Here is a 25,221-nt window from a genome sequence, read left to right as displayed (position 1 = left end):
CTTCAGGCTGTCCCATCAAAGCCTGAGAGGCCTGCCTCTATCAGCTTCTTCACAGTGTGCGTCCACTTCCGGAACCTCTGCAGTCTATACACAGTTACACTTTCTCTGAGTGTTCAGTGGGTACCAGGCAGAGGGAACCATTAGAAAAATTATATGGCATGAGAAAGAAGTAGTCCCCCCCACCCCCGCCCCAGGCGTGGGAGATGGTTGCTAGGCAAGGGGAAGGTCAAAATGACCCAGGAAAGTATGGAGAACTCCTGGGAAGATAGCATCAGGAGTAACCAGCAGAAATCTCTGTTCCTGTTTGCCCAGTTTAAAAAAAAAAAAAAAAACTGGTTTAAATTTTGAGGGGGAAAGTGAAAATGTTGGCAGGAACAGAGCTGATGCCGCCGTCTGGGTATTTAAGGTTGTGTTTTAATTTGCAGCAGGATTCCTCAGGGGCGTGTAAAGCCTGTGTTTTCTCCAGGCCTGTCAGGCATCTCGTGGGGGCGACTGAGTCAGCGTTTCTCCTGGTTCTGCTTTTCTCGTCACTGCTGCTCCACTGACACCAATCTCAAATGAACTTTAAACAAAGACGCACCTCAACACTACACCCGCTTGGCGTGCTGGCTGTGGTGTGTCTGCTGTCACATCGCTTCTGTCCTCTGAACTGCCTCTGACTTTTTATCAGCCTTTCCGCCTCCTTGTCTGTCATCTTTGTGCCCTCTGCACTGACTTTTTGTGTTGGCTGCTTTGCCGCTGGCGGCACCTCCCCCACCCCTTGTCACTTCCTAGCCCTCCGTTATTTGCATTGCATTAAGTATGCTAATAAAATGGATGAAACACCTCTTTATTCAGCTTAGACTTCGGAAGTTCTGACGTGAGAACTGGCTTTGTTTTCTGCAGGTTCTTGTAACACCCAGTTTTGCTGCTAAGGCAGAAAGCCTGAGCACCCCAGATGGAAGCCTGTCACCCTTTCACTTCCCTCTCCTCTTACTCTCTCTTGACCTGTCTCCATTCTTTTCCCTCTTCTTACTTATTTACATGATGAAGATAAAAACACTAAGTGACATTTACCATTTCAAACTATTTGTAAAGGTATCATTCAGGGTCATTAGGCATTTTTTACATTGTCTGCAACTATTATCTGTTTCTAGGAAATCTTCATCATCCCAAATAGCAACTCTACCCATTAAACAGTAACTGTTGGTTGCCTCCAGCCCCTGGCCCTGCCACCACCTTCTAGAGGGTACTGTTATTGGAAAGGACCAGAATTCACTGAAAATGCTTTACGCAAGTGGGGCTTGATTGTGCACTCCTTTAATCCCACCACTTGGGATGCAGAGGCAGGCATCAGTCTGAGAGTCCGAGGCCAGCCTGTTTCTGAGTTTCAGAACAGCCAGGGGCTGCATAGTTAGACTCTATCTCAAAAACCAAAAATAAAGAAAATGCACTACAAGCTCCAGAACAACCACCAAAATGTTTTTTTTTAATTAATAACTGATATGCTAAGAAAAGAGAATGGTATCACATATAGTGCTCAGAAGAAAAAAAAAAAAAACAAAACAGGGCTGGAAAGATGGCTCAATGGTTAGGAGCTTGTACTGATCTTCCAGAAGGCTTGAGTTCTTTTCCCAGTACCTACATCTGCTGTTCACAACTACCTGTTATTCCTGTTCAGGGGACCTATTCTGGCCTCCAGGGTACCTAGGCACATCTCATATACACTCACAGAGACACACATAAACACACACACACAGAGGCTTTGGATGGATAGATAGATAGATAGATAGATAGATAGATAGATAAAGTATAATTTAAAAAGTTTTAACTGCAAAGGCAAAAAAAGAGTGGAAGACAAAAACAGAAGCAAAGAACGTGGGCAATTACCAGAGAACAGGAATTATACAGTGGATATCAGGACAGCTGCGTCAACAATAATGTTATTTTTAAGTTACCATACAAAGTAATGTGCTTCATTCTGGCATTTTCACACATCTATGTCATCACACTTTGTTCTTACTCCTCCCGGCCTCCCTACTGTGCCCTCCTGGTCCCCTTCCTTACTCCAATCAACCCTCCCCCCCCGCCGCCCCCCCCCCCCCCCGCTTTTCTGTCACCGTAACGGTTGTTTAAGATGGCCATGCCCTCTATAAGCCAGTTAAACAGAGTTGTAAGAGACCTGACTGTATGTTACCCGTAAGAAGCTTGCCTTGAATATAACGATACAGTAGGTTAAAAGAATGGAGAAAACCAAACCGTGATAACGATAATCGAAGTTAGAGAAGCTGTTTATTTCCGACCAGCTGCCCGTGGTGGTCCGTGTAGTGCCTGCCTGTGCTTGGAAGGACCAGGAGGACAACTCCAAGTCATAAGCCAGCCTGGGCTACGTAGCAAGTTCCAGGTGAGCCTGTGATAGACCCTGCCTCAAAACGGTCTCTCAACTAAGATGTCTGATTAGATGCTGCATCTGAGATTGCAGATTAAAGGATTAGCTTGGAAACAACAATATAAATCTTCTTCCTCTAAGAGCAAGAGAGAAATAAGCAGAGGTGGGAATTTCTTTTCAGAGCTAGTGAGCCACTAGGGTCCCCAGTTGAGATGCAACTCCAGGTGACCAACATCAATGCTAGGCGGCCCCCCAATGCTCCCACAAGCAGTGCTGTGGAGAGAGAAGAGACTGGACTAGAAATGCACACAGAGCAGGATGTGTGCCAGAGTAAGCAGCAGAAGTGTGGCCAGAAAACCTGAAGCTGAGACCTGAAAATATTTGCCAGCGAAAACACTCCCCTCCAGCACCATTGCCCAAACCAGTACCGAAAGGATGCTGTGGAACCCAGTGCAGAGGACTGAGGGCCACAGAAGTGGGCAAGCCTTTCCCCGTCTCCCAGAGTCTCTGTCACAGAGTGTAGAAAGACTGACCCTCAAACATTAGCGTGGCGGGATTGCAAGTTTCTGGCAGGTGCTCTCAGACTAGGGAGTTTAGGCAGAACTGGACATCAGCCAAAGGAATCTTCTTCTGGAAGGACACACTGACCTAACTTGCGGGAGTTACTAAGCCTAGCACACCTCCCTGTCCACAGACACCCCAGAAGACCCAAACTAAGGGCACAAGAAACATCCTGATGAGGAAGAAAGCCCAATGCCTTGTAATGTTACTGCTTATTTTTATTTATTTGCTTGCAACGTTGTAGTTTCATTGTTAGATTATTGAATTTTAACTTACGCCTCACCAGAAAAGACTTTCCGGCTGTCTCCTTCTTTTCTAGGCTGCAGTTTTGTTACTGTACCCCTCACACCTCTGACCTTTCCTTCTCATCCGCATTTTACCCCCTATTTCCCTGTCTGTCCTCACTTCACTACTGAGCTACTGATACCTTTATCTCTAAAGAAACTGTAAACTACGTTTTTCTCATCAAGTATCCAGGTGCCAATGTCTCAGAACCTTATCAGGGACACAAATGAAGTCCACAAGTGTCTCCTGCTGCCACTGGTAAACAGCTGTGTGACTGCTGTCCTCCTCACAAACAGCAGTATAGTCCCAAGTGCTCCCCACAAAGCCTTATAAGGGATCAGAAAGAGAAAGAAAGGGGGAAGATAAAACTGTCAGTCATCCTAATAGATGCATCAAACACAACAAAGAAACCCAAAATCATGTTACCAATGAGGATGAAGCCACCAGTAACACGAAGGATAAATTAAAAAATGTAAAGGGAAAAAAGGAGCAAGGAAATTGAAATGCGCTATGGCACATGCACAGGCATACAACTCAACCATGGGAACCAAAGATGTCAAGAACCTGAAATGCCAGGAAGATTCAAAATCCTACCTTTCCAAAGTACTACTGGCCATATAGGTGATGCAGATAAGATGAATGAAATAAACAATTCAGGACCTAAAAAAGAATATTACCAGTGTGGATGAAAGCATCAGCAATGTGGAGGGTAAATTCAAAAATGTAAAGGAAAAAAAAATGAGCTAAGGAAATTGAAATGCTGAAGAGGAACTGAACAGAAGCTCTGGAAAGAAAAGAATCAGTCAGTCAAACAAGAAACACAGCAGAGCCATGATCAACAGACAAGACTAAGTGGATAATGGATGTCAGAAGGGAGGACAAGATAGGACCGTGGTAGGGTCAGACATACACAAAGAAAAAGGCATCGACAAAAACTTCAGAAACTTTGAGACACACTCAGCAGACCAGAGCCAAAAATCTATGGGGTAGAAGAAAGAGCGGAGACAATGTCTAAAAGAATAGGCACTCTATTCAGTGAAATTCATAACAGAAACTTTCTCCTACACACACACACACACACACACACACAATTTAAAGAATATGGTTGGGGGTGTGGGGATCTATGCGGCATCACAGCTGTCAGGGAAATGAACTGCAAAGAGATTAGAATAAAAAAACTCACTTGGGCCTGGCTTAGTCAACCAGGCTGAGTCAAACTTCTAGAGTCTGATGCCAGCAGGTTTATTGTCAGCGTATTTAAACACAGTACAATTTGGAAAAAAGTTTCCTGGTGTGATATAATCTCTGGTGCACAGGAGGCATAATTACATCAAAACTCAACTCAAAGTGCCTGTCATTTTCCCAGGAAGAGGAGTTCTAGAGACAGGCTACATGTGCTAGGTAAAGGGCCTACGGAAGCATCTGGCCTGGTTCAGTCATACACGAGTAGCCACCTAAGATCCTGCTGGTGGGAGCTTAAGGGAGCCCTTGGCTATGCAGATAATGTAAGAGTCATTTGGACTACCAGGCACCTCCAGTCTTGGTTGTGGGACCTTGACAGGGCCAACCGATAACACAGATCAACAGGCTTGATAATCACCTCCAATTTCCAGCCTTCTGGATGGAAAAACAGGTTATAAGGCCTCTTTGAAAGGACAGTCCTGAGTGCTTAACCTTCCTGGTTTCCATGGTGGGCAAAAGGACCTTTGTACTCCCACCATATGATGAAATTGGGCTGTTACTCAGTGGTAGGGCACTAGCCTAACATGCATAAGCCCCTTAGCCTAATCCCTAACACACACACACACACACACACACACACACACACACACACACACACGAACACATGCACACACAAAGTGTTTTTAAAATTGATTTCAGATACAGAAGGCTTCATAACAAAGAGAGAGAGAGAGAGAGAGAGAGTTGTCACTGATAGAAAAAAAAAGACCTTATTGAAACTCAATGTGGTGGCAAATGCTTGTACTTCCAGCGTCGAAAGACAGAGCAAGGAGAATAGGAATTTGAGACCAGCCCAAGCAGTTCAAGGCCAGCCTGAGCTACATAGCAAGACCAAAAAAAAAAAAAAAAACCCAAAGGCTGGGGGGATATAGCTCAGTGATAGAGGACTTGCCTAGCATTCATAAGGTTGTGAGTTTGCTCCCTAACACCACAAAAACAGCTAAAAGGAGCATTATATAATCTCTACTGACAGTCTCCTTTCACAGATCAGCAGTTGAACTTGTCATCTGCCCTATAAATATTTCCTTCTGAGGTGACCAGAGCTATTTCTTGACATGTGTAACCCAGGTGCTCTTCAAGGAAGCACTGCCAACCACATCGGGAGGAATGCAAAGAATACAGGGCAGACCCAAGCAGCAGGCACACCCAGGTTATGACATCACCTCTGCAAGATGCTTGAGTTGAGCAAGTGGTCCTACCGGACTGGGTACTGTCTTCCCCAGCACTACAACACAGCAGATAACTTCCTTACAGATTTCCCATATAGCTTCTGAGATAAAGGAATCTGTAAGAAGTGCTGGATGGTATGTGATTTCTGTTATTTCTGTTTTAAGCATGCCTATGGAATTCATGCCTGTGGCTTTCTTCTTATACTCTGCTAAGGTCTGATTCTTGTTACATGATCCATAACCTAAAGCAAAAAAAAAAAAATTTATAACTTGTTTATATTAAGTCTGGACTCCTCACACTCCATATACAGACCTTACATCTATAGACAAAGAGTGGCTAATGCTGACACAAACCTGGTTTTCCTTAGAAACATGCCAAAGAGATTAGATAGTGGGTAAAGAAGGGGATGCTTGGCAGGATGGCCACAGAGGTGCACACACAGTAGAAGGAATAAGGTCCTGGGATTTCAGAGTTGGGATACTAGAAAGATCAAAAGCAGCTTACAAACAAGAATGGGAAGATGTCTTCACATGGCTTAGTCAGTCTAACAGAGCTGGCTACTTGCTCCAAAGCCATTCCTCCTTTATTCCATAGTGTGATTATTTTTAGCTGGATGAATTGTCATCTGAGCTAAAGATTCCATTTCCCAACTCTGTTGCTGCTAGTATGACTGTGAGACTGTTTCAGCTAAAGAATATGGGTACAATGGATACACCTACAGGTTACTGTCTGACTAGGGAGAGGTAGGCCCTCCATATGTATTTCCCTTTTCCAGTAGTGGAATGAGGTAGTAGGAAGAGCTATCTGGAGCTGTATAAACAAACGGAACACATAGGGGTGATGGAGCAACAAGATAGAGAGGAATTGCATCAGTGACAATGTCACAAAACTGAGTCAACATCCCAACTGTGCTGCATGTGTGACAGTAGGATATTTTTATGCTACTGTTTCTTTTAGTTTCAAAGATATGGCTACACTGATGTCATCTCTCTCCACCTCCTTAGGGGAAAGACAGTTGAGAAGGAAGTGATTTCCAGAGAGATATGCTACTGATGTGGCATAAGATGAGAGTGTAAAACCTTCTTCTTGGTTAAGCACCAATTGCTTTGTGGCCCTAGTGCCAGCATGTCCAAAGGAGAAACCAGACAAGAGACTCAAATCTAAGAGTGGATCCAAGACGAAGGACGAAGGACAACACGTCTAAGCACCTTGTCAAGAAGTTCAGCTTCAGTTTGGGTCACAGCTCAGAGGTAGACTGCTTGCTCACCATACATGAGGCCCTTGGTTTGATCCCTAGCATTGTGGAAGAAAGGAAGGAAGGAAGGAAAAGAAAAAATTTTAGACATAAAGAAAGCAAATAGAAAGGAGCACAGAGATAAGAATCCATCCTAACAATAATTCAGTACAAGAGTTACCTGGGGGGCAAGACAAGAGGTGGGGCAGCAGTGTAGGACGTTTGCCATGGCACTCCTGCAGTGGTACGCCGACCTCAGCCTCCTCTTGTGATAGAGACTGACCAAGCACTAGGACCTGATGCCAAGGCCCTCTGCCAAAGGGCTGACAGAGCTGAAGGTGGCCTGGTCCCGAGTCTGTGCAGACCACACTGAGCTGGGAGACCTGTGCTCAGCCACAGTGAGGAAATGCATGCTGCTGCAGTAACAGGGCCAGTGGTTTTGAGACCTGCAGAAACCACAGCTTTGCTGTGCTGTGAGCTACACAGACAGGGAGGGTCACCATTTCCCCTCCTGCCTTCAGACTAACCACTTCCTACTCAGCAAAAGGTCCTGCCTTAGAGGAAGTGGTCCTTTTGTACTGATTAGAAGGAGGAAAAAAAAAAGAAAAAGAAAGAAAAGAGAAGAGAAAGAGTCCTCCTTCTGGAGAGCTGACTCAGAGTGTTGGGGTTTATTTAAATATTTTAGCACCACTGAGAAACCCCAGCTTTAGTGAAGAACTGCCAAAAGACAAGATCACAACAATTTAGTGTTAAGATCTTCTTTGGCTTTACTATCAATCCTGGAATTGGGCAAAATTCCATTCTACTGGAGATTAATTGTCATCATGATAAGAGACAAGGTTTTGGGTTTTAAAGGTAGAGGAGAGACTCCAGAAAGCATATACAGAATGAAAAAAATTGGACTGATGACCTCTGAAGTTTATTTCTGTGAAGGTGCTCTACCATCAAGTTACATCCAGTCACCTCCTAAGCCGTGCTGCACCCTCCCCAGCCCCCACATCTTCCTTGTAAGTCAGACAAGTAGAGCCAGATGGGAACAAATGAGAATTGATGTAGAGTCCTTGCAAACTGCTTCTTTTGTTTAAGGATTAAGAGACTGAAAGTCCATATCGATACAGTTGCAACTGGCTTGTTTGGACAATATGCTTGCTCTCTTGCTAATCTTGATCTACCTTAAGGTCAGATAAACAGCTTAGTTTCACTTGCCGTGTGAACTTCAGCACAAGGGACTCCATTTTGATATAGTGCCTTGTGTGTTGGGACTGAATGTAGGAGCTCAGTCCAGACCAATGGCCTCCCACATTGCTGGAGAGGTTAAGAGGGCAGGAAGCTGCAAAAAGAGGCCTCCCTGTGTTCAACATAGTCCCTCACACCGGGGCCGGAAGTTTCAAAAAGGAAGAACAAAATGTTTTTATTTCTCTCTGAATAAGATATGGAAGGTGGTAGCAGAGTTCCCTGGCCACTATTTGCTTAACACCATCAGAACCCTAGAAGTCTTCAGATTCTATAAAACAGAACACTGCTGGACCCTCCCCTTGCTTGGCAGGAGCTGGAATCCTACGGCTTGAAGCACTCACTGCCGGTAGTTCTCTGCCTTCTTGAGGCCTGTCCCCAGCAGTAGGTGCTACTAGAGGTACCAATTTGACTGGCAGCATGTAAATATTTCTTGTCTAGATGTCTCCTTTCACCTCATCCTGAATCTTAGCTTTTTTGCCACATTATCTTTAGAATTGCTTGCAAAATAAATGTTTGGCACTCTTTTCAACTAAGCATAAACTAAACTCTCTTTCCCCTCTCCTCCTCTGAGGAAGAAAAATAGAAAACAGTAGTAGAGAAATCCTAAAGACACTGAAGGGCAGGGCAGGGCAGGGCAGGGCAGGGCAGGGTGCAGATGTGCAGATAATTCATGTCTCCAAGGAGATCTCAATTGGAGGAATTTTCATGGTTAGGAAGACAAGGAAAGGATGTCCAGATAACTTGAATGTTTAAACTCTGGAGTGTTTTCTTGGGTGGGTCCCGTCTTCTTGTCTTCACATCTCCACAGACCAGAGCCACATCCTCTCGAGTTAAACTGCTGGTGGGCTGCTCAAAGAGACAGTTACCTCAGAGCTTTGCTGGAGATGGTAAAAGCAGCTACTTGAATAGTCTTTCCCTTCTCTCCTTCATCAAGCCAGCCGCTGTAGCAACAACAGCAGCAATGGCAACCTAGCATTGTGGGTTTCCAAAGTTCTTTCAAGTTACTTCCATTGACTGGCACAGTGGCTAGTTTGGGCAATGCTGTTGTTTCCAGCCCTTGGTTGCCCTTGCCACTGGAAGACAGCCCTCACACGCTGAGACTGGGATTCCACAGGCTTCCTGGTCAATTGTCTTTATCAGCTGCTGCACAAAGGCTACAGTAGGTCCAGTGAAATCTCAGGGCTGGAAGAAACTCTGCTTTAGCTAGATTGCATTTCCATGAGTTTTCTATGTGTTTTAAATAATAGCCCGCTTATGCCATCTCCTTGTGAGCACTCACTAGGAGGGCGAGGGAACTTGACTTCTAACTGGCCTTGTTAAAGCTGACGTAGATGCCAGCAGCTAGCGATGGAGGACAGGGACTCTCTTTTGTTCAATGGCATGATCTGTGATTTACTGACCCTGTTAGTATTTAGGCAGCTTGCTTCCGGTTTGCCTAGCAACCTACAACGTCATCATGTGTCACCTGCCAGGTAGCCACACCTGGCAGGCATGGTTAAGTTGCTCCTTAAAAGGATCAACCCTTCTCTTTGTCGCTCTCTTGCCCTCTTACTCTCCTGCTCTCTCTCCTTTCTTGTCAGAGTGCCCCCCACTCTTCCCCTTATGCTGTCTTGCTCTCTTCTTCTCTCTCTCTCTTCATCTCCATCTAATAAACCTCTTTCATATAAAATCATTTCATTGGTCCTAACAGACCCGGAGGCTGGACTCCAAATCAGAAAATGCAGGAATTGATTTTTTGGGAAAGGCTCATCCTCCCTGGAGACAAATAGGCCAGATGGTCTGATTTCAGCTTCATCACCCCACCTGTGACTGCTCCTTTCCTCAGGAAATACAGAGAGACCCTTGAAAACACTACAAACTTCCTAATGTCTAGCCTACAATGTCACGTCAAAGGATAGAAGAGCCACATCCCTGTATTCAGAGGGACAGGAGGTGTTTGGATAACTAAGCAATGTCAGTGAAAATCAGGAAAATATTTGCTATTTTTTTTTCCTTTTTTCGTTTTTCAATTTTTATTTTTTTAATATCAGTTACAGTTTATTAACGTTGTATCCCAGCTTTGCTATTTCTTATGGTTTATAAAACAAAAGGTATGTTTACTTTCTTTAGGAGAAATGTCAAGCTGGGCCTTGAGGAAAGGGCATTATATTTTTTTGCTCTAAATTTTTGGTCATTTGTATCTTCCATGTACATATACATATTTGCTTATGTATATTTCTATTAGGCACATATCACCTCCTTTATAACTAAAAAAGTGTGTGCCTACATATGAATATATCCTACAGGTTAAAAAAACAAACAAACAAAAAAAAAAAACAAGGCTTTGAATGAACCACTTAATGTACAACTGAGTTTCTGAAACTTTGTTGATTTGTTTTCAACTGAATTAATGTCACCCCTTGTAACAAAAAGTATGCAGGGCATCCTGGCTATATCCCAAGAGAAAGGGGTGTGTGTGTGTGTGTGTGTGTGTGTGTGTGTGTGTACTCACACACACACGTGTTAAGGATTTTGGCAGTTAGAGGATGTGGCTCTTTCACAGGGAAGGAAGGAGCAGAAACAGGAGTGAGGCCCACTGCCTGCCCTACCCTCCGCTGTGCTGGAAGCCTCAGTCTTTAAGATGCTACAAGCTTTCTACTGCCTGTGGGTGCTAAGCATCCACTTTGACCCTATTCCTCTTCTAGGAAGTGTGGCAGTTAACGTCCCTAAGATGAATATGATTTTTTTTATGTCTGACACCACAGATATAGTTTAAGAAGTTTAAGAAGTGGACATGAAACTGTGAATGATGACCCCCCCACACTTCCTTGAAACCATTTTTATGGAGTTTTCACTAATGCTAAAAGACAGCCCTAATAGTATCCCATATAGGAAATGTAATTACTGCCACTGCTATAGGAAGCGATGTTCGTTACAAATAGAAAACGGGATCAGCTTTCGAAAATTCAGATGTGGAAAGATGGCTCCATGTGTCGAGAGTGTATAGTGTAAGCATGAGGACCCAAGTTTGGGACCCCAGTATCCATGTAAAAGCCAGGGGTAGTAATGTGTTCTGTAACCCCAGTACTGGAAGGGATGACAAAAGCAGATCCCAGGAGCTTGCTGGCCAGCCTGTCTAGCCAAATTAGCAAACTCCAGGTTTAATGAGAGACATTTTCTCAGATAAGGTAGAAAAGGATAGCGGAAAGACAGCTGATGTCTACCTGTGGGACACACACACACACACACAGAGAGGGGGGGTGGGGTAGGGATATGAATTACAGGTATAACTGCCTGATGATCAAGGGATATAGAGGCAGGCAGCCCAGGGTTAGAATGGACTCCCCCTTGGGTTTCTTCTGCATTTCTACTCTGCCCAAAATGGTTTCTGTGGCCAAAGAAATCACTTAGGACCTCAAATGGCTCCTGGGCTCTGATCATATCAACCTTGCCAACATCAGGAAGGAAGAAGAGGTGAAGAAAGGCACGCTCAATCTCCAGGAGTTTCACACTCTACCTCTACTTATATCCCACTGGCAACTTGCCATGAAAGCCTGGCAAATGCAGGTTTTGCTCTTGGGTATGTTATTCAGCTAATGAATAACGATTCTGTTTCTGTAGGAGGAAGATGGGGGTTGGAGGGATATCCAGCAGTTTCCACAGAGATCAAACACGTGGCCTGTGCTACTGCTCTGCAAGGAACTATGGCCATACTTGCAGCCACCGGGAAAGCACTGATGCTGACAGCCCTGCCCACCGAAAGAAATGCTCCAGTTGACCCTGGAAGGCTGTTTCCATTCCCATCTCTGTCCCCACGGCTACTGCTGGAATAGGCTTGGTCACTACACTGTCTGGCAGAAATAGGCCATAAGCCACAGATCAGCAGTTTCCTTGTGACAGTGACTTCATGTCCTCCAGCCCCTGCTGACCACAGCATGTAAATTATCAGGCACATTCAGTCTCCAGGAGTTGCTCCTCACGAACCCCAGGCACCCCAGGCAGTTGCCAAAGGAAAAGGAACAATTTAGGCTACACTCTAAACTGCTCCAGTCACCCTGGGAGGCCATTGGTTGATATTGGTTTTATAACATCACCGTGGGATGGGAATGTTGAGATAGCTAAGAGTACACCTAAGACTAGTAACTTTAGAACAAAGCATCTGGAAAGGTCCTCTCTTAATGAAGTGACAAGAAGCAAGAGCGATGAGTTCTATCAACAGCTGTCACTTAGCTCGGTTGTGGGTGCAAGCCGTCTGGTGATGGCCAGCAGCTGAGACAATGAGAGACCAAAGGATAAGCAGCGATTGTTAACACTATGTAGAGTAGGCGCGGTATAGTAGTAAGTTTCCTGAGGGGAGAGCTACCTCGCTGCGTTCTTTCCCCACCCACTAGAGATACAGTTGCTAGGAAACTGGGCCCTCCCCCTAGGGAGGGACACCTGGTCATTAATGTTCTGGAAACCTTCCTATAGCCAATCGATTCAAAATGTAACACCTTGACCAATAGATGCTTTCCAGGCAGGAATTGCCCCTGCCTTGGGCATGCTGGGATGGACCAGAATCTATAAATCACCCCACTAACCTGGACACGGCGCGCTCAGCTCCCGCCGCTTCGGCGGTGGGTGCTGTGTAGGCCCGAGCTGCAGCTTGCAATTTTCAATAAAAAGACCCTCATGTGTTTTGTAACGGAGTCGATTCCTGGAGATCTTTTGGGGGCTCGCGAACTGGGTATAACAACAGCTGATGGGGTCCTGAATTTCCTGGCTTTCCCTCGTGTGCACTTCCCTCGTGGGCTGCATCCGTGCTGATCTGTTGACAGTAGGACACAGTGAACATGGTGTTGGGTAATGCTTGCAGCTGCATTGTGAAAGGCATCATAACTTCTGCCTAGGGCTCTCAGTTTGGGCCCACAGCCATGCTCTGGGAATCCTTTCTAGAGGCCTATGTGGTAAAACCCTGAGGCCTTCAGTCCAAAACCAGCACAACAAACCAGACACAAGCATGCGACCTCAGAACTAGACCCTCAGCCCAAGCTAGCCTTCAATGACCAGATCCCTGATATCAGTGAGTTTTTCAGCAGCCTAATCCAGACCCAGCTTGGTCTCTCCTAAGTTCCTGATCTCCTGACCCTGTGAGATAGTTCATGTCCGTTGTTTAAGCCACTTTATTTGGGAGTAATCTGTTATATGGCAAGAATTATCCCAGTTTATTGGCAAGAAAATGGAAGGTTAGTTAATTTTCCCAGTATCAGGTAGCTGGTAGAAACCAAGTTGGGACACTGTCTTTTTTTTTGGGGGGGGAGGGGTTTCTTTGTGTAGCCCTAGCTGTGCTAGAACTTGCTCTGCACCAAGTTGATCTCAAACTCAGAGATCTACCTGCCTCTGCCTCCTGAGTGCTTGAATTAGAGGCTGTCTTAGTTAGGGCTTCTATTGCTGGGACAAAGCACCATGACCAGAAAACAAGTTGGGGAGCAAATGGTTTATCTGGTGTACAATTTCGCTGCTCAATATTAAAGGAAGTGAGGACAGGAATTCAAACACAGCAGGAACCTGGAGACAGGAGCTGATGTGGAGGTCATGGTGGACCACCAGCCCAGAGATGGCATCCCCCCACCATGGGCTGGTCCCTCTCACTAAGAAAATGCTCTCGAAATTGGCCCATGGCCCACTCTTAAGGAGACATTTTCTCAATGGAGGCTCCCTCTTCTCAGACGACAACAGTCTGAGTCAAGTTGACATAAAATCTAGCCAGCACAAACTCCAGTGTCTCTCTGCTCACATAAAGTGCTGGCACTGGACTGCTGCTCAACTATGTTACATGTTATGTGGGCCTACTTAAGGTCTCCAGAAGACCAAGGAGCAGAAAAATCCAGATACAGAGAGCGACCTACGGTCTTTTCAACAGCCTGGATTGTTTGGGAGTTTCCATGGGACCTCTCTGTCCAACAACTCACTTAGAGGTAACCCCAGTCCCCAGTACCAGAAGCCTCATTTGGTGACAAGAGATGTCAGTTGGAGCTCTGCTTCCCCTGTTATTTGGTAATTTTATTTAGATCCTCTTCATATATGTACATATTTTCCAAAGCTTCTGTTGTACTAGGTTTTCTTTTGATACTGGTCAGCTCTGTCTCCTGGGTAGGCCAGTCGACATCTGTGTACCTAGCATCCTTGTTTGATGCAGGTTTCATGGCTGCTAGCTTCCCTTGGAATGGGATCAAGTGCTGAGTGGCTTAGTATACTTGACTTTTGCCAGACTCTTTTGTCACCTGGTACAAAGCATGGGAACCTATAAATAAGGAATGACTCATGCTTATTCTGATGAACAGCTTCTCAGAATGTCATGTCTTATGACATTAGGATATCTTAGATTATATTCAGGGTACTCTCTTTAGGAAGGCAGGAAAGTATCAATTAAATAGATATAGTGAATAAAAGTTTAACTCTCAGACATAAGGAAAGTAAAGCTACTAGAAATGGGTCTTAATTGTCTATAAATGAGGGCTGATTGAGACAGCAAGTAACAGAATGCTAATTAGGAAAAACTTAAACCATAAGAAGAACAGAGGAAACCAGACATGATGGCACATGTCTGGAATCCCAGCACTCAGGAGGCTGAAGCATGAGGGAGGATCGTGACATTTACGCTAGCCTGGACTATATGGTGAGACTGTCTCAACAAAATAAAACAAAACGTACAGAGATTGGTGATTCTCAGCATTGGTTAATAGCTCTGTGATGTTAGGGCAATCATCTCTTAGATTCCTTTGGCCTTTGGCCTCGTGTTTATAAGATCACTTCTGCAGAGCTACCACTGGTGACCACATTCAAGGAAGGAAGACTTGGGTAAGGCAAGAAGAGCAGAGATTTTCCAAGAATCCACTCCCATCTTCCAACAGATTGCCTATGAATATTTTATTAGTCCAGGCAGTGCCATCTTAGTGGCCAGGCAGGCTGGGAGATTGGATGTCTAGCTTTCCAACTGGATCAACAGCATCTTTATTCTGCAGAGTAGTGTTTTCATATTCTATGGGGCTTGATGTACTGTATAGAAAAAGAAATGCAAGATAACAGAACTAGCAAAGGAAAAAGCCTAGCTCTGAATGTGGGCTACACTGCTTATTGACTCTATAGCAACTCACAGCACTGTTATGTGAAGGGAGACGAGGTCCTCAGTGCCTGTATTGGTGGCTATTGTGAAGACTAAATACAATGGTGTATTTATAGGCCTTAAAGATACATATGAAAAAGTCCCTGTTTTATGTGATGTGCTGGGTTCTGGCTAATGGTAGATACACACAGAGTAGATGCTAGTAGAGCTTGAACATCAAGAACACAGGCTCTAATCAGACGATTGGGTTTAGATGCCTTCCCTCCTATGGGCTCTCTCCAACCTCAGCTCTCTATCTGTTGGCTGGAAGCAAAAACAGAGGGTGGAATTATGAAGAGATGATGCCTAAGAGCCATGAGCCCTGAATCTGGCACAGACACCCATTGTAGGTGCCAAGTGTTATTGATTGCACTTTTTTGCCCATTAGCCAGAACTGAAAGAGTAAGTGTGTTGCGGTTGAAACTCTTCAAAACAAAGTCATCTTCAATCGTATAAGGCACACAAACTGTATATGTTGGATATAGCAGAACCTGCTGAGTGGGGTTACATTGGGCCTGCCCTGGATTCAGATGGGAGTGATCACCATCTGCAGAGAAGTCTTAAAACAAACCTTTGTTTTTAGAGAGAAAGTTGGTCTGCTTTCTAAACTACTTCCATGAAAAAACAGTCCCTCTCCAAAACATTTGCTTTTTCGAATTATAAATGATGGCTGCTTTGTGCTAACAATATACCTGGAAGCTTCTATTTTGCAGACTGTCTCTTGGTTACTCTTCTCATGGCTGTGGCAAAATGTAACTTACCTGTTACTGTCCAGGCGAGAAAGTTACAGACTGAAATACATACAAAGACAAATTAGATGTCATAAATGCCCAATTTCAGAAGACAGCTGTCCTCATTTGCTCTGTGTTGATATGATAAGGACCATGACCAAAAGTAACTTGTGGAGGAAAAGGTTTATTTCACTTATGCTTTCACATTACAGCCCATCACTAAGGGAAGCTAAGGCAGGAATGAAATCAGAGGTAATAGAGGCTTACTGGCTTGCTCACTGTGGCTTGCTTGGCCTTTCTGTACCATACAGAACACCTGCCCAGGGGTAACATCACTCGCAGAAGGCTAGATCCTTCCACGTCAATCATTAATCAAGAAAATACCCCAGAGACTTGATTACAGGACAACCTGTTGGAGGCCATTGCTCTCTCTTACCAGGATATGTCTAGGTTTGTGTCAAGTTGACAAAAACTAACTAATGCACTAGTATTTCACATTAGCTTGAGGTAAAAAGCCTGTGGAACATTTTTTGGAACAATGCTCACGGATTTGACAAAGTATGAAATTCAAGTATGTTTCTTTCTTCTAATGGCTGCATCTGAGAAGAGAAATTCCAAGACTGATAGGTGAATTATAGCTGTGTGGTAAACAACCAAGGACAAACCAGCGCTGGCTGAGGTCCTTACCTTATATCATGTTCTGTGGGTTTTTAAGGTCACTTGTTTCTATTTAAAAGGACAAATATTAAGAACCCTATACCACTCTTGCTCATAGACCCAAAGGACTCTACATCCTACTATGGACACTTGCTCATTCATATTCATTGCTGCTCTATTCATAATAGCTAGAAATTGGGAACAGCCTAGATAGTCATAAACTGATAAGTAGATAATTAAATTGTGCTACATTTACACAATTGAATATTATTCAGCTGTTAAGAAAAGCAAATGAAATTTGCAGGTAAGTGCATAGAGCTATGACACAGTCATATCTAATGAGAACACTGAAAGTTAAAAAGCCAGCACAGCTGTTTGACAAAGCTCCCGCAAAGGTGACCTGAGTGAGCAATTGCTGTGGTGCAGTCTCCTACTCTTTTGGCCTTGATCTCTACCTGTCACATGCTTGGGGGTCTTTTATTATTTGTACAGCTTGGGGATGTTGAATTGATGGAAATTTTCTTATGAGTGATTTATGCCCTCTCCTAGGTGTACTGCTTCTAAGCTTTCCTATGACTGTCTGACCATACTACCCCTCGCGCTTTGGGGGAGATACTCTTACCTGGCCCTACTTAAAGGTCTTCCTTCCATACTGGAGGTTGTGACTCAAACGATTATGCCAGAGACCTTCTTATGAGACTCTGACTCAAAGATACTCTTGGTACATCTGCCTCTGCACTTACTTAGGAACTAAAATAATCAAAATAAAGTAAACTTTAAAAGGAGGTAAACAATATTCGGTAGGCTAGAGAAGTTGGCAGCAGATCGAATTAAAAGCCTCTGCATTATACTGATGGAAAAAGAATGGTATAGATAAATGATAAAAAAATTAAAGTATTAAGACTGCCCCCCCCTTTCTTAGAAAAATTAGCTTGTGTAGGGCCACTATGGTGTCATATAACCAATAAATTAAAAATTAAAATTAGAATATAAATAAATTCTACAAATATATAAAATATAAACATTGTATTGAAATTGAATAATAACTACAGTAGAAATTGAATAGTAACTACAGTAAGTTCTGTGTGAAAACTTTTCCTGGACCTAATGACAATTACACTGTGACTCTTAAAAGTTGATAATATACTGTTTGGGGCATGACAATCTGCTAAGGCTGGCTTGGAGATTTTCTTTCTGTCGACTACCCTTGAAACCAAAAGAACTACCAGCCTGAGAACAGGCTGTCATGCTTTGGCAAAATATGCCCTTAAAATTGCAATATTGTTAAAAGTTGAGTTGTGGGGTTGATGAGGGAAAATGATTGTAAAAGATAATTCTGTTCTATCATGGTTTATTGATAATGACTAAACGTATGGCCAAGCGCAAATTAAAACACGTGTATGGGACAAAAGTTATAGGATCTACGTTTTGGAACAACATGAATCTATCTCTGCCTACTAAGTTCTGTGTAAATAAAGAAGCACCCAGACTGCCAGTCAGTCAGGGTGCAAAACTCCTCCTGATCCCAGTGCCTGAAACATTCCTCCCTCACCACTCTTACACCCACCTTTCTTCAGCCCCTGATCTCACCCGGGGCTGGACCCCAGAAGAGCTAGAAACAATCATCCTAAGTGAGGTAACCCAGACTCCAAAAGACAAATGTGTGTTTATCTCCTACGTGTGGATGTCAGCCTGTAATCCTTCCATATGGGTGTTATAATCTGTTTGGTGGCAGAGGTTAGATGCTTAGAGTAAGGGACTGGGTAGGAGGAGATGATCTCCCCAGGAAGGGAAAATAGAATATATTGTTATTAGAGAGATGCTGGGGGGGGGGGGGCAGGGGAGGTTGGAATGGGAGGACTAAATAGGAATAGGGAAGGAGACAAGGAAGAATGGAGGGATTATGGGGAAAGACAACTAGCACCAAGGGCCATTTGAGGGACCATAAGGAAACCTGCTACTGTAGAAACTTCCTAAAATATATACATGTACAAAAGTAACCTAAATAAAGTCACAAATAATGGGCGAGACAATGCTCCAAACTAGATCTCTTACACTACCAAGTGAAACATCCAGTCCCAGGAATGGGTTACAGCTTGTTGAATCATTGGCCCCAAACATCCCAGGCTATTGCCAAGACTATTGGCTGCCCTCCACAAAACTGATGGTAAGACTCTGCTGAAGGCTATTCTTACATAGCTCACCAAAAGCAGAAATTGAGCTGTCGCCTACCTAGAGGTTTCATCCCTACTGACTAACATTCATGTTACTAGAAGGTGCTCTGCATGCTGCCAGAGGAGAAAGGTAATCAGCAGCCTAACTACAAACCCTATGATCTACAATGATGACCTGCCTGTAAGATGCTGGTGCAATAGTGGCACAAAGCTTGTAGGAGTAACCAACCCCCTCGGATTTGATTTAAGGCTTACTCCACGAGATGGAACCCATACCCAACAAACCTTAGGCTGCCAAGAAGCTGAGACTCAAAAGGCCTTAAGCCGGGGGTGGGGGAAGGAACAAAACCCACTATCGCTCTGTAAAGGAATATAGCAATAAAATGACCCCCAGTGACATTCTGCTATACCCAGGGCAGTAGATGGGAACTCACACAGAGACTCAAAACTGGACAACAAGCATAGAGTGAGAGGCTTTGGAACACTCAGTCCTAAATGGGATGACTTCATTGAACCTCTCTTCAGGACTCAGGGATCTATGTCGAAGAGGAGGCAAACCAATTGCATGAGCCGGAGGTGGCGGGTCTTCTAGACACATATGAACTCATGGTGACTGTGGCAACACGCACGAGGCCTGCACAAGTTCAAGCCGGAAAGAATCCTAGCACCAAGAACATGAAGCAGACATGGGCTCCCACCGCCAACAAAGATGTTATCTGCAATTGACACCAGCTTGAATAGGAAAATTAGCTTTCTTCAACGGAATGTCACTGGGCATATTAATGACACTTCAGAGTAAGCCCCGTGCCCAGGAGTAGTTGCCAAAACAAATTAACTCAATATTTTTGTATACTTTTTATCATAAGTTGCTTAGTTTGGCATTGTTTGTTTGTTTTAGCTTTTGCTTGTATGTTTTGGTTCTCATTTGTGTATTTTTGTGGGGGTTTTGGTGTGTGTATTTCTTGGTGTTGTTCTTGAGGGAGATACTGAGAACTGGTCCCTGCAGCCATAGTGAAGTGAACCGTTCTGCTTTATCATATTCTCCCAGTCATGACGGAAAGAGATGGAGCAAAGGGACCAAAACCTGACAACATGAGCCAAAGGAAAGCCTTCCTGTGAGTGGAGGAGCACCTCACGGATTTTGTCACAGCAGGGAAAAGCTGTAATGCTGACACATTACACACTATACTGCAGACTTTGTTAAATCCCTTGTTTATTTTTGGAGGCAGAGTCGCACCCTGTAGCCCAAGCTGGTCTTGAACTCACAATTCTCCTGGCTCCCGAGTGCTAGGATTCCAGGCATCAGCCATCACACCCGGATGTTTCTGTAAACGTAGTGTGTGAGGTTAAAAGCACACACGAGATACAGAGTTGGTACCAGGTGTGTGCCTTTAGCAAGCGCCTAGGTTTTTTCAGTTCACACTTCTCCATCCATGCAATGAGAAAACGTGAAGGCAGCTTAGAGGGGAGGTAAGAAAAGTGGCCACAGCATGGAAGCTGGCACCAAGTAGGCCTTCAGAGCATTAGCTCTTATCAGTGCTCTCCTTCCCCACACAGTTTGGTTGTGGTGTCTGTGGTTGGCAGTGGGTTGGGGGTTGGCTGTGAGGAACAGGTCATGGTGGAATAGCTATCATAAGTCAGTTCAGGATGGGTAGTGGTTTGAATAAGAATGCTCCAGGAGCTTATGTAGTTGAATGCTTAGTTATGGGGAGTGACACTATTAGGAGGTGCAACCTTGTTGGAAGAACTAGACTTTGGGGTTTCAAATGCTCAAACCAGACCCTGTCTGTCTCTGTCTCTGCCTCTCTCTCACTTGCCTGCAGATCCAGGTGTAGTAGAACTCTCAGCTACCTCTCTAGCAACATGTCTGCCTGTGTGTGGCCATGCCTCTCACCATACTGATAATGGACTAAACCTAATGTAAGCAAATCCCAATTAGATGCTTTTTTTCCTAAGTGCTCGCGCGCGCGCACGCACAAACACACACACACACACATGCTGTCGGGCTTTAGTGCTGACTTTTTGTAGCCTGAGTTGGCTTAATTTGTTATAGAGACAGTCTACACGCAGTGATGGTGTTTTGCCCTGCTCCAGGTTGTGCTGGGCATCGCTAGAAAAATATTCTCTGCCTTCAGGTCCCCAGAGGGAAACAGGTAGAGCTATATTACATACTAGGTGCTCCCAGAGACCTGAGCCCTGTTAGAGAGACTGTAGCTAGCCCCCATGGAGCTCATGCATCATTCCATCTTGAGGTTGTGAGTTGGAGCCCAGAAAGGAAGAGGTTTAGTCTTGTAATGGGAACACCTTGCCCCTTGTTCCTCCTGAGGAGAGTTTCCCTTCATGACAATTTGGACCCTACTGGTCATTTTCTCTACTCCTGGTATGAGTTGTCCAAGTAGCCAAAGGAGAGAAGCATTGCTTTCTGTGGACAGCCAAGACCTCACCTTCTCAGACAGGAAACAGACCTTCAATGCTCACACCACCCTTGGTCAAGGCCATACCACCCAAAAGCGTGAGGGGTTCCTCTTAGCAGCTCCCCTCCACCCTCCTGCTGAGCGACATCTTCCTATATCACCTTTATCACTAACAAAAGATATTTTTGGCACCACCTGCCAGATCTCTCAACTTATATCTTCTTAAGTTTGAAATTTGTTTAAGACAGAAGAAATTTATTTTTTGGTCCCCCGGGAGCTGAAGACTTCTACATCATATACCACTAGGTGGACTACAGTTCCTTGGGCAAGACCTGGTTGATGCCAGCACCCATCCCGTCCTGTGACACACTCAGTGACTTCTCCAGCACTGATTCAGTGAATGAATTAGTAATTCTTCTGTAGGGGGCACAGTGTGGGGTCATCAGAAACCAGGAAACACCACAGAAGAGGGGAATCGTTTTATTCAGGCTTGGAAAACTGAGACTGATCCTGCTTTTTTGCCTGTAAAATATGAAGTTTCCTTGCCTCCCTCATAGGGTCCTTGGGAATAGTATATCATACATGCAATGCAGAAACCTTAACAACTATAAGCTGCTCCACAAAGTATTATATGATACTGTTTCCAGCACTAATATCTATCATTAGCAGAGGAGGTGAAAGCATTTCTATGTTGATGCCATTTTAAAACTTTTTTTTCAATATAAAATTGAACTCTCCCATCATTAATGTTCACTGTCTCCAATTCAGAAGAATTGGCTGTCACTAATGATCGCAGTCCTCAGTTCGGCTACCATGTCACTTGTCTCTTCTTAAAAGATGGAAAGCAGAAACCCACTTGCATTTGTGGTCATCTTAAATATTATATTTTCAGAGGGAATAATAGGAAAGCAGACCCCATTGTGTATGTGACATTTCTTGTTAGAAAATTCAGGCTGCCAGTATCTACACGCAAGCATCATATTTAGGAAGCAAATATATTCAGGTGCCTTGTAAATGTCTTTTTTTCCTCACTGTATGTATGGAGAGGGGACCAGTAGAAAATGTAGTGGCAATCAGATTTCTCTTGTAACAAAACAATAAAGCACTTTTGATGTATGATAAAATAATCATGAAGGCAGCAGCTGGCTTCTTTCTTGGTATAATTAAGTGCTTTTTTTTTTTTTTTCTACAAAGAACACTTAAATCATACCATCATACCTCAATCCTCCCTGCGTCAAAAGCCTGTCTGGAAGATGGCCTCTTTTTCTCCAAGACGAAACAGCACACTTTTTTTCCGCCTATGATGATACTGCTTCAGAGAAAGATTGCTGGCTTTGAGTAGCAATCTTATTTTATCCCTAGCATGTGGGTGAATGCTGTTGCTTCTAGAGACTGGAGAAAACTGTGCCAGGTGAGGCAAGGACCAGTATGGGCAGAGGCTGTCGGCAAACAAAGAAAGCCTGTGGGAAAGGAGAGAAAGCATGCATTAAGCTACAAGGCTTAACATCTGCCTATCAGCAGCTGGGGGAAGACAGGAGCCCAGGAAATAAGTCACTGGCAGACAGTTTAATGATTTAAACATGGCAATTGCCCCTGTGCAGAAGTCACCCTACGCCCAGAGCCACCTGCTGTGTTTCCTCTGTTTCAGGTGAAAAGGAGGAGGGCTTTGGAGCAGAGCCATAGATGTCAGCCCACTGTCCAGACTCTTAGGTGTCATGGGGAAGGACCATGGTTCAGAGGGGACCCAGCTATTTAACGGAGCTAGCAGAATTCCCTTTTCTGGAGGTAAGATTTCCCAGCATTATCCCTAAGCAGGGTTCAGCGTGGTGGTGGGCGTTACAGGAGTCACATTCCCAGCCCCTAACACCCAGAGGATGACAAGCAGTTTACAAAGTGCTTCCTTCACCTAGAGCACTGTAAAATTTTGCCCCTCAACAATTAGAAGGATTATTTTTAAAGGGGAAATTATTTGTTTGAGAAAATAAAATAAAATTTCATAATGACAACTACTCAGGTGAGCTAGGTGGCTCACAGCTGTAATCCCAGAACCCTGGAGGCTCAGGCCAGTTTGGTTTATATAATGAGTTCAAGGCCTGCGTGGATTATATAATAAGACCTCATCTGTCCTGATTAGTTCTATGTTGACATAAGATAGAGTCATCTGAAAGGAGGAAACTTCAACTGAGAAAATGCCTCCAAAGGTCTGGCTGTAGGTTATTTTATTAATTAGTGATGGGAGGGCCCAGTCCTTTGTGGGTAGTGCCATTCCCAGACTAGTGGTCCTGGGTTCTGTAAGAAAGCATGGCTATGGGAGCAAGCCAGTAAGCAGCACTCCTCCATGGCCCCTGCATCAGCTCCTGTCCCCAGGTTCCTGCCCTGTTTGAGTTCCTGTCCTGACTTCCTTCAATGATTAACAGTGCTGTGGAAGTGTACGCCAAATAAACCTTTTCCTCCCCAATTGCTTTGGCCATGGTGTTTCAGCACAGCACAGTGATTCTAATTAGTACAACATCTCAAAAGGAAAAACAAAGCAAACCTCCTCAAAAGAAACTAACCATAACTTCTCAAATTCACTGCATTTACCGGACTTCAGACTCAAATGCCGATTTCATTTTCATAACCCTTAACTGGTTGGTATTCAGAGTCTCCAGAGAGGATCAGTCTATAGCATACATTGCCCCAGAAGAGTATAATGAACCCAAACCTCCAAAGCAACTGATAACACATAAGCAGCCTACAGCTCCCCTCTGCTTAACTCCTCCTCCTCTTCTTGACACCCTAGGGAAAGACATTCAGCAAGCATTAAGTGCCTATACCAGGGAGAGCTCTTGACGCAGAGAAGGCATTTGCTGACTCAGTGAGTATGACCATATTTTCTGGGGACCCCATAAGCAGGGCATTGCTCTATCCCTGTAAACCTATAAAGGTAAACCTATAGGCAATAAAGCTCCCTGCCTTCTGGAGCCTGTGCCCGCTGAAGCAGGCTAGTGTGCTTAGGGGTTAGGATATAGCATTATCTGTTACAAAACAACAAACTCAAGGAAGAAAAGAAAACCCAGAAAATGGTGAAGAGCATGTTACGTGACAAAACTCTTCCCAGGGAGACACACCAAACACTCATCCCAGATATGGAATCCCACGTACACACACCACTGAAGTACAGCCTGGGGAACCAATGAGTTTTATTGAAGTTACTTATAGGTATATGATGAGCAGTTACTTGCAGGAGCAGAAATTATTCTGACAGCTGCATCACCAAGGCCTGTCCTAGCTCAGATGACAACTCACAACCTGGGAGACACAGTACACAGCCTGTGGGCAGCTCAGCAGGTTGGAGAGTGTCCTTGCCACGTGCCTCTGTTATATGAACCTCTTCCAGGCATTTGGCCTGGTCTGAGAATCTTCTTTGCAATCTGGTCTCTGCTCTTCTGAGAAAGACTCCCAGTTTTTTACTGTTTACTCTTGCATGGTGGCCTAGTGAATCTGCTCTGTTTTAGGGACTTCCTGAAGCTATTTTGGGTTATTTACCTTCCTGCTTTAAGAGCTAGTTTCCTGTTGGATAGAGTGTTTCAATCTCTGAGGAAACAGCTATGCAATGGGGGATCAGCACAGCTAGGGCATGCCATGCAGCTAGGCCACTATGCAGTGGTGATCTGTTAATCCCTGTCCTGGCCATAAATCCAGGGCTTGAACCCAGGACTTCCTGCATGCTAGGCAAGTGCTCTACTACTGCATACACACCCAGCCTCGAACCTTTAAGTAGGGTGGTAGGAGGGGTCTCACTGAGGACATGGCACCAAATACTAAAGAGTCAAGAAAGGAGGGAAGTATTGTTACAGGTAGAGGAAACGAGTATGTCCAAAGAACTGCCAGGAAGCTGGGCGTGATGGCACATATTAGTAATTCCAGTGCTTTGGAGGCTGAAGCAGGATCTTGAGTTTGGGGTCAGCCTAAGCCACATAGTTACAGTCTGTCTTGGAAAACAAAGGGAAAAAATGTAAACAAGGAAAGAAGGAAGGGAAGTAG

At 44.4% G+C, this 25,221-nt stretch overlaps 1 long non-coding RNA gene across 2 annotated transcripts in view; it reads left to right on the top strand.

Annotated features, from left to right (window-relative positions):
- Positions 1-25,221, top strand: part of LOC132653061 (uncharacterized) — a 54,369-nt gene that overhangs the window by 17,094 nt on the left and 12,054 nt on the right. For both annotated transcript variants that reach the window (XR_009590715.1, XR_009590714.1), the window contains exons 5-6: positions 22,844-22,980; positions 23,978-24,052. This is a non-coding gene — a long non-coding RNA (uncharacterized LOC132653061). The remainder of the gene's footprint in view (positions 1-22,843; positions 22,981-23,977; positions 24,053-25,221) is intronic.

This window comes from Meriones unguiculatus, chromosome 3 (assembly GCF_030254825.1).
Source record: "Meriones unguiculatus strain TT.TT164.6M chromosome 3, Bangor_MerUng_6.1, whole genome shotgun sequence".
NCBI classification, from domain to species: Eukaryota; Metazoa; Chordata; class Mammalia; order Rodentia; family Muridae; genus Meriones; species Meriones unguiculatus.
Note: the sequence above shows the minus strand (reverse complement) of the source record. Positions and strands in the feature narration are given on the sequence as shown.